Here is an 11,059-nt window from a genome sequence, read left to right as displayed (position 1 = left end):
GAGAAGTTGTCGTTGCTTGACTGTCCCATTGACCTGGTGTTTACGAAAATGTACATTTTGATCCTCATTACTTGAGTTAACGCTCAATAAAAAGTCAATAATTTATTGCTGCTCGATTTTTGTATTATCCCTGCAAGGTCATGTTTCATGCTCGTATTAGAGATCTAAGGAACTAGCACGTCCAGCTACTGAATTTTTATTGGAATCTTGTTCGGAAGCCTCCTTAGCAGCGCAAAGCTTATCAATAAAGCAGCAAAGCTTTAATTGTTAAATGTTCCAGTATAATTTTTTAAAAGCATAAATGAGATTTTGAACTTATCATCTTTATACATAACATCACATATATTTATATAAGTATGTAAGTGTGAATGCTCAACATGTTTGGAATCTGTAAATATGTATGTATGTTTGTTATTGTCACATATATAATTTTTGGTACGGATTGTATATCGATGGATGTTTCGTATGGAAGCACAAACCAAAGTCTCACCCATTACCTGCACCTTTCGGCAACTCCAATGAAACTAAAATTTCCACATTCGTCACGTATAGCTGCCTGCAATGTTGTATTTTCTAACCTTTCCCACAGAGACAACCAGCAGCCTGCAAGCAAACAGTCTCTTAGACTTGCCAAACTACCAACGCTCCAACATAGCGCAGTCTGTAGTCCTTCAGTTCGTCATACAGACATTCTGTCAAGCGCTGTCGGCGGCGTGTGATTCACGCTTTGAATGGTTTCCCGCTGCCACCGAGATATTGTAAAATCGTTTTGGTTTTGGTTTTAAGTTTGAATTTGCGACTTCGTCAAGCGGCGGCTACGTGAAAAGCGTCTAGAGAGCAGTGCACTGTGGCCCGCTTTTGTGTATTGTAATAGTTAATTTTTATTTCAGTGTTGTTGCAAATTGTGTTTCAGGGCCTTCGCTTAGCCATTAAGAAAATATAAATACGGATATAAATATGACAGTATTTTTTAAGATTTTCTTATCGCTTTTACGACTTCTCAAACCCCTTCTGAATTGAAATGTTTTGCTTTCTTTTTTATGGCTGATCTTTGATGCGAGCGTCTGGGTTAAGAAATAACGTAGCGTAGACCTTCATACAAGCTTCTATTCTTCCCTATAATATATTTTCGCTCAAAATTCTGCCCGTAAAGGACTGCCCGTGCCACAAACCGCAATATGAAACCATAGAAGGCGATATACGAGTAAAATATTGTGAATGGACATTGTGTTAACTTTATATCACTTCAGCGTTGACTTTTAAGTTAGTTAATCAATTTTAATGGTGACCCAATCTTCTCTACTATTCTACCAACATTTCAAATGCTGTCTGAAATGAACCCATACAAACTAAGACTTCTTGGGCTTATCAAATAAATGTTTTGAAGTAAATTAAAAAATAGGAACCGTTTTCGTACCATTGAACCCACTGTGCGGCGGCGAGGAGCGGCTGAAAGCTGCCATAGTTGGTGTGAAGATATAAAAAACGGAGATAGTGGGTGGGCGCCCTATTGCGTCAGACTATCGGTGGTGTTGCTTGCTGTTTGTGGCGGCTCTGATGGCACCAATTAAACACGAAAAGTCATCTAGCTCCAACGCCAACGGTGCAGCGCCTAAAGAGTCCACATCTGTGACACCAACACGCAACGTTAAACGTTCACGACACAAACAAAGAAATAAAAATAAAAACAAAAAGCAAACAAAAAAAAACAATGCCGCCAAAAAATAATTCAACAACTTCCGCGGCTTTGCTGTTTTGGCCTGGAGGTGGCCGCGTTGTCAATAAGGTTGCTGGCTGGTTGTTGTTTGTGTGAAGCAGGCGAACAGTCGTTTGCGTGGGAGACAGTTGGGCGCAATGGTGCCGTTCAGTTTGCATTTGTGGTGTATTTTATCATTGCTATTGTTGTTGCAATTGCACGCTGCGCACCAACTCACCAACTCGCATCCGCTGTGGCATTGGTGGCAAAAGCCGCAGTTGTTTGTCGGTTAGAGCTGAGTCAGGCCATGTGTTGGCCGTATTGTGCAACTTTACTACTCAAATGCAAATGAGCGGCATTTTTAATCTATCGCTTTAAAACGAATTTTCGCTTTTCACCGAAACGCATTTCGTGGTTGCTTGTATTTTTTGAAATAAATAGCGATAATGGGCCAATTTGCTGGAAATTTGATTTGCTCTGAACATTTTGAACGATATTATTAAAGCGCAGAAATTCTTCGAAATGGAAAAGACTTACATCTCAAGAACGCTAAAAAAACAAAATCGGAAAAATATTTTCCACAGAGAAGCCCTAAGAGTAAATTGCAACATGCGTCATTTTTAATTTGACTTAGAAAATTTCTGACGATTATCGAAAATTAATCAATAGCGGAAACTGGGATGGCATTTGCACGCCCTGAACTGCGATTTAATTCTATTCGATTATTTTTTGCCAAGCGCTTGTGAAGATAAATGCTATACCAAGCATTCAGAGACGGTTTTGGAGTTGAAACATGAAATTGAAGTGACCATTGGTGAACAACAGGGTGAACGATATGAAGTGTTACCTATTCAAAACACTACAACTTTTTTGTGTGAAATTAGTTTTTATTGGTTTCCAAGACAAAATTGATCAAAAATGATTACAATTTTAACATATATTCACTTTAGCTCGATATGACCACCTTTTGCCTTGACTATAGCCTTCAAACGGTCAAAAAATGACTTGCATGCTGCACGAATGTCATCTTGAGGTATTTTGGCCCATTCTCGTATAATCGCTTTTTTCAGCGTATCCATACTGGCATATTTTTTAGTCCTCACCTTGCTCTCCAAAATGGATTTGCGTCTGGCGAATTCGAAAGCCATTGTGTGGATGAAATGAAGTGTGGAACATGATTTTTTAACCATTCTTGGTTCACCCGAGCTTTATGAGACGGTGCCGAGTAGTGCTTCTAAAACATTTTCCCGATAATAAGTCGCAATCACTTTGACACCAGGCTCGATAAAACCGATTGGAGAGCGTCCATCAGCGATCACTGCGCCCAAACCATTACTTGCGATGGGAATTGCTTCGAGTGGCCATACGTAGGTTCAAATTCTCGTATGAGCGTTCGGTCAAGTAAACACGATCATTTTGAGTGTTTATGAACTGATCAATTGGGAAATTTTTTTTATCAGAAAACACAATGATAGGAAATTCGCCACGGTCGTGCAAGCGCAACAACTCCTTTGCTCTTTCGCACCGAACTTTTTTATTGCTGGGGTGAAAGATCGTGTGCTTTTTGGAACTTGTAAGCCGTGACCTTGAGCTCATTTTTCAATATGCGTCGAATGCTGTCTTTCGATATTTTCAGTTCTTTGGCCATTTTTCTTCCACTTCGACGTGGATTTCGTTCAAGTCGAACCTTCACTTTCCGAACCATTTCTGGCGTTGTTGCGGTTTTTTTTGGTCCACCTCCATAGCGTTTTGCAATGCTACCAGTATCATTGTAACGTTTTATAGTGCGATACACAAACACTTTATTCACTTTGAGGTGACTGAGCTCACGAACAATGGCTGGTTGTGATTCAAAATTCAACAAAAGTGAGACGCAAATGCTTTTGATGGCTTATAAACAATATATTGAACTGTCATTAGAAAAACTTAGACATTGATGACATGAGCTGTTTTAACGATACAAGCAGTGTGAAGTTGGTAATACTTCATTTCGTTCAGCCTGTAAGTATCAAACAGAAGCGCTACTCTAAAACCAGCCATTAAAACCCCTTTTGATGAAGTTGTGTTTTATGTTTAATGGCAAGTTTTGCTCTTTCCATATAAAAAATTTCATTGAAAAATATTTTTGCGTCTATTATTTATAGCTGAACTATATTCCAAAAGTTAAATGGATCTCCTTTTATAATACACCAAATTAAGACTAAACTGATCTGCTTCCCGTGAATATAGTTTATTGAGAGGTCGAAATAGTTAGTCCTGTGAGAATTTTCCAAATTCTTTGGCAAATCTGTAAATATCCTCCAGTTTCAGAGAAGGAATATTACTCATTCTCACGACATTGGAACCCAAAACTCGTAGCCGCGCTCTAGCAAAGGCAGGACACTCACATACAAAGTGACGACAGACACATTGAGTTCCCAATGATTCCAATGGTGGTCATATGCTGACCCCATGGGCTTTGTCCTGTAATAATACCGACCATCAACCGAACGTCTTTCCTTCCAGGTTTTAGTAGAAAGTTAGAGAGTTTTCTGTTTGGACTTATCACAAAACACTTTGCAGTTCAGCAGCGTTCTAGACCGGACCATAGCTCTTTATGCAGATTGCTTACATACTCGCTGATCCAATTCATGATTCCTGCGGAACTGATTCCAATTATTGGCTCTTGTCTTTATGGGGGAACCGCTGATCCACGTTTGGCCAATTCGTCGGCAATTTCGTTTCCTTGAACACCGGAATGTCCTGGAACCCATGCAAGTACTAACCTGTTTTGCCTTGCGACAGAATTCGGCTTGTTCTTACATTCTTACATCTTTGACGTTTGCTTCGCGTTCTCCAGGGTCTTCAGTGCAGCCTGACTGTCACTGAAAACTCCAATCTGTTTCCTGCTCCATCTCCTCTCGATTATCCATTCGGCTACTTTCGGGATGGCAAAAACTTCTGTTTGGAAAACAGTTGCCATTTCCCCCAATTTAACATTTACTTTAATCCGTGATTTGCAAATAGAAGCAAAACGTAGTTCATAAAATAATTCATATCAGTCGCAATAAATTGTCATAAATTTAAATCTAAATACGCAATAGATTAAAAGTGGCTTTTGCTATTTTAAAATCAGTACCTACCTACTGTCTTGGATTTTCCCAATGATAGGTATAAGAACATTATCTAATTTTAATTTTATATGCACTTTTTCAGCTTGTTCAGAAAACAGTAGATCATAATCAGAAAGTGGGCTATACATAATTTTTTTATACTATATATTATTTTTCTGATAACAATTTTATATTGTATATATAGAATTTTTTTATATAGAAATTTAGATCGCCTATAACAACCCACGAGACGTGCGACCTCTGTTCCGAAACTTTTCTTTTCAAACCTATTTTGTAAATATTTTAATAGCTGGGCTATTTCTTTTTGTGTTTTTTGTTTTTTTTTAGTTTTTAGTTTTAATTTTAAGTTCAACAGATTTCTGAAAAAGAAAGAAGTTGAGCTAAAGAAAAACCAGTGGGAAAAGAAACCAGTAAAACCTGCACGGTCTTAATTTGCCATTTTTATTGCGCACATCTCCTCCAAGAATTGTTAGAGAAAGCTCCCCCGGCAATTTATTATGATATATGGCTTGGTGTTATTCTACAAATTGTTGGCCTTATTCTTTTAAGTCCTCATGCACTTCTCGGAAACAATTTCAAAACCACCGATATATGTAGAGAAGATATGTCAATGCGCAGCCCACATAGAATGGGTTGAGTTTTCAACAGAATTGCTAAACGCGTCCGAAATTGCGGCAACTATAAAATTGCTGAAAAACAACAAAGTTCCGGGGCAAGATATTACCTCCCCAGAACCTTTAAAAGCAGATTTCGAAGCCAGCGCGGACATAATTCAACCCAACATACCTTATACCAATTTATCGACTTTCGCAAAGCTTTTGATACGATATAGCAAGTAGTAAGGGAGTCCAACAGAAACTCATCAATTTCGTAGCGGCACTATATGCTGACGCCGGCTGTGGGATAATATGATACATGAACGACGCCTGGGTGACAGGTTAAGGTATTGATTTACAGGCGTACTTCAAGGCTGTGTTCTCTCGCCCCTATTATTTCTCATCGTACTAAACCTCAATTCGCATGACAAAAATGTTGCATAAAATAATAATCCAATTGGTTAAGAAATATAAGAAATAACGGTTTCCAAATGTACCCGATATGCTCAACAACAACTTTTATTGATAAGAAGGAACTTTTTGAAGTTTGTGAGATTTTGTAACTCGTAACAAAATATCGTCATGTCCCTATGTATATACCATATGTGGGTAAATGTGTATGTTACAAAAGGCGGATTCTGCCACTTGTATCTTCCTCTTAAAATTGAATTTCATATCGAGAGCCATAGCACCAAGCTACCACGTTGGGTTGATTGTTTTACTCGATACAACATTATCGGTATGATGGAAGAACCTCTCTCTAAGAACATGGGATCTTGAAAACGATAGCGAGGTATATACTGGGACCTCAATGTAGAGGTAGACTTTGGTTGCAATTTTGCTACGCACAGGTGAGTTCGCATGACCATCTTTCTTAATTGCGGACTGTATCGATCCTCTGTTGTCATAGATTCGAGTTCTGATTTTGATAACACTTTTTGCGTGCTTGTTGAGGAAGGCGCGTACATAGCCTTGTATTTCATATGAACTCTTGAATAGCTACTCGCAATTCTCCCACATTGAAAGACAATGAAATTGAGCTAACTTGGAAAATTGTATCCATCTTCAAAAAAGCGGTACAAATACGATGAACTTCTAATAGGCGGCAGAAGGGATTGAAAAACTTATTTGGCAATTAAAATACAACTCTAGTTGAGAGTGAGAGATACTAGACCGAATCCCGATCCTATAGCTACTTAGGACTTTAACAGCATTTAAATACCTTTTTGAAGCCAGATAAGATATTAAAGCCAAGCCAAATATGTATGGCTCTACGCTTAGGGGCTTCCACCATCATTTTGCATATAAGGGCTTGGCAGGTACGATGAGATATGGAAAAAATTCACTTACAAATGCGAATAGTGTTGGCGGATATCCGTAAAACAAGAGCGGAAAACAATAAATTTCGATAATTACTACTCGAAATCAAGACACTTGGCCATGCAGGCAATATCAATGGCGCGTAATTATTTGGCTATCCAAGGGTATGGGTAACTCACACACGAAGTCTCGCGCCGTTCTTTTGATGGAGTGCAGGATACGTTGGCTAAGAAGCTACCAAAGCTGCATTAGTCGAGGGTCAACAACGGAAATGCGTGCGAAACTGGGTGTGAAATAGTGAAAGCGAGTGGTGGTGGTCGACGGACACAAGGCAGTGCGTCAGTCCAACGGTTGGAAAGTGCTGAGGAATAGGAGTATCCAATTAACGCACATAGCTTCTAATAAATGTGGCATGTCTGCATGTGTGGCTATAAGCGATTTTTTATAAATAGGTTCTACCTTGATGGAGGAACTCTTAGAAATGCGTGCGGATATTATATGTATGCGCAGATATTCGGGGTAGTTCAGCTACACTAATGCATCCGTCAACAGAGGGGTGAAAGGTGAATTATTTATTTACTAAATAACAAACAGGATGCTTACAGACTATAAGATAGATAGTTACAATCAAAGGCCTTATGACAACAATTTTATAAGTCGCAGCAAGCAGAATTAACATTAAATTGAGCTAGCGTCCTCTTAATGGGGCATCCATCCCATAAAAGGTTTTAGCAAACCCCTCAAAAAACAATTCATGACAATGGAAAATGCGTGAGGGAACATTAAAATTAATTTTTTTCTATCAATCTATTGAGCCCGCACAAATATCAAAGATAAACCACATTGACCACAGAAACACGCCTAGACTCTTAGACATGAGATTCCTAAGCAACGAGAGCGGCAAAGCAAAACGCACAAAAGCTCTCCGATTGCATAAAACTGCCTTCAAACGAATACGGCGTATTCTAATCTGGGCCGTGCTAAGGACGAGCACAACAGTATGAGAATATAAAGATCAGAAAAGGAAGAACTATTTTGACGAATAAAGGCCAACATTGGAATTCGAAACGACTTAGAAACAATATAACTTATGTGAATGGTGAAGTTGAGTTGGAGTTAAAATAAACACCCATGTCCTTTAATTGTGGATATTTAATTTCATAGTGGATTTTCAGATCATCCACATATAGAATTAAATAAATAATAGGACATATCGTTAATGAAGAGAATAAATAGTAACGGACCTTGGGGAACGTCATATGAAGCAACAAAAGAATAAGACGATGCACTATCGAGTCGCACGGCTCAGTGTCTATTAAGATAGGAAATTAACCACTTAAGAAATTGAGAGTGAAAGTCGAAACCCGCAAGTTTAGCTATTGATATATGGTGAGGTACCCTACCAAAAGCCTTAGAAAAATCTATATAGATGCATCCATTTGAAAACTCTTTTTAAAGGTATCCAAACAATTCTCCATAAAGGCAGCTAAATTCGTTAACAGAACAAACTAATGGTTACGAGTATTAGGGCATAACCAATGTTTAACGGCAAAGTATATTTTGCCTTTTACTACACGCTCAACCAATTTTGAAACCCAAGTTAGCTTAGGAAGCGGTCCATAATTCCAGGACAACTTTTAATGAGAATAACGGATAGGCCATGAACTGAGGTATTAGTTGATGGCTTAGCTGATTTATGGGGTTACATGGGTTTCGTTGGTTCAAAAAATCGATATATTTTTTTTAGCTTATTAATTTCTACAACATCTCAGGAATATTATCCTAAATTTTCATCCTAATTTCCATCCTAAATTGTCGATCCGAATAATAAATTCGGAGATACAGCCTTTGGAATGTGTGCGCTCCAAGCCACTTTTATTGTTACTCAAAACTTTAAACGCGTTTTTCTCGGAACTGTGTTTTCAAAGTCGGTTGTCAAATGTTCTCGAAAACTACTCAACTGATCTTGATGAAATTTTACACAGGTGTTCGAAATACAATTTACTCGTGCTTGAACGAAGGATTTTGTTTTTTTTTTCAATTACAACTATTGTATTTAAAAAAACACAATGTCAAGGAAATTTGACCGACATTTTAATTTTTTTGGAAAAATGTCTGCCAAAATTCCAATTTTTACTCTTTTTTCTTTCCTTCGTTCAAGCACGAGTTTATGGTCTTAACTAACACACTTATTTTTGTTTTTTCATTTTTGATGAGCCTGTCAAGAGTTATGCTGACAACGCGAACGCACCTTTTCTCGAGGGGTCACCGGAAATGACGTCACAATGGAGGAGTTTTAATTTTTTTTTTTGAAAATTTCAGAAATTATTCTTTAAATATGTATCTATAAGACAGAAAAAAGTTTGAATTAAATAAATAATTTTTTATATAGAAAAAAAAATTGGAAATAGACCTTTTTTTACCCGACGAAACCCATGTAACCCCTTATGCCAACAATAGAAGCCTCGCCAGTCAAATTTATGTTCCCGAAGTTGATAGAAGTACATATCTAAATTAAACAGGATATCTTCGTGAACAACGTCAAAATCAGTACTGCCTGAAATAAAATTCGAAAAATACCCTCGATACTCCTTTCAAACGAACCGTCACAGGTATACTCGTATTTGAGAAGTTTTTCTTATATTTTATACAACTCCAAAGAGACTTGGGATTACATTTAATATTGCTGCCTACATTACGAATATAACTTTAGTAGAAAGATTTATTGAGTTTGTTGAATTTAACCCTGTAAACTGCAAGTATAGGCGAGAAGAAATCTGAGTCCATTTTCTGTGAAAGTTCGGCAAAGAACAAACAAAGGTTTAACCATTTAAAACTTGTATAGTCGAGTTCCTACTCGCTAAGAGTTCCTTTACCAAGAAACTTTTAGCAATCGATGGGGAAGCTGAATATAAGTTAAGTATGAAGAACTTACGATATATCGCCCAAATAGAAGTGGGACTTGTAAGAATACCAATAATTTCTGGACTGGCCGTAGTTATCTTTTTATTCCTCTGCTAGGCAACAACAAAACTCTACCAAAGGTATCAGAGAAACAGACGCCAGAGTGACCTTCAAACTATAATCGAGGATTTCAAGAAATCTGAGGACGTCTTCCATTTAAGTGATGGAGGAGTTAAGACGAGCGACCAGCTAAGCAAAAAATAACAGTTGGCAGCGGAAACGCGCCGTAATATGATTCCTTGCAGTAAAGTGCAAGAACGTAGAATAGCAGTTCCCACAGAAATCATATAGCGGCAGCGGAAACGTCGACGCACAAAAATGTTGCGAGCTATGATGTCTCGAGACGAAATACGACCGCTTGCAGTAAAGTGCAAGGCCGACGGTTATCACCTCGCTAAGTACTAATTCTCTCATTTAAAAACACTGTGAAAAACGCTTATAATTAATTTATACAATCTTAGACAATCAGATACTACAGCCAATGTCCTTTAAGAAACTCTACTCTACCACCCATTAAGATTTGTCGCTTTTCCGAATTGTGTGATATCGTATACAAGCACAACCATTAATGGGAGAGTGAGTATATATTTACGTACATCCCTACATGTGGAATACTGTGACTGCCACGTATTAATCGATTAAATATGCATTGTACTCCACCTTGAAGTGGCAAAGCAACCTGATGGAATTTACCGTTATTTACGATATCAGACTTGCAAATTCCAACGCAAAGTGCGGCCACTCATCAAATATGCGGATAACAACAAAAACAGCTGCAAAGTGGGCGAAGGTTAATAAGCGGCGCCGAAGGTGGTGGCTGCGACGAAGCAAGGGAATCACTGCATTTTATATTAAAAGCAATTGAAATCGAATGAAAAATGCATTGCATTCTTTTTATGTATGCACTTACGTATGTAGCGATCAATGAAATAGAAAAAGAAACGGTTATATATTTAAACCGCAGCGTGTGAATTTCAGCGGGCAATAGAGGATATGCTTTGATTATCTTTTACGTCAAATGAAAACAAACGGCACGCGGCGTTACGGGCTTAGCTCATTTTAATTTTCGCACCTTGTCAAATGCATTTGCAAATGCAACAACAGTAAAACAGTAAAACCAACAAATGCGTGCTGCTGCCTGAACATGGCAATAAATGCTACAACAAAACAAGCAAAAATTATAGTGGTAGATTGAAGCAAAGCAATAGACAACTAAAAGCAACGGTAATGCGAAATGTAAACAACTTAATCTGCCCGGACACGTGACACGTCGTCATCACGGACGCGCATACACCGAGATATGCGAATATTTATATAGGGGTACAGGTGGAATAAGTGCTCGGCCAGTCGAACGCACATTCACCTGAAGC

Source organism: Anastrepha ludens, chromosome 4 (genome assembly GCF_028408465.1).
Source record: "Anastrepha ludens isolate Willacy chromosome 4, idAnaLude1.1, whole genome shotgun sequence".
Lineage (NCBI taxonomy): Eukaryota > Metazoa > Arthropoda > Insecta > Diptera > Tephritidae > Anastrepha > Anastrepha ludens.
The sequence above is the reverse complement of the archived record's forward strand: the minus strand, read 5'-3'. Positions refer to the sequence as shown.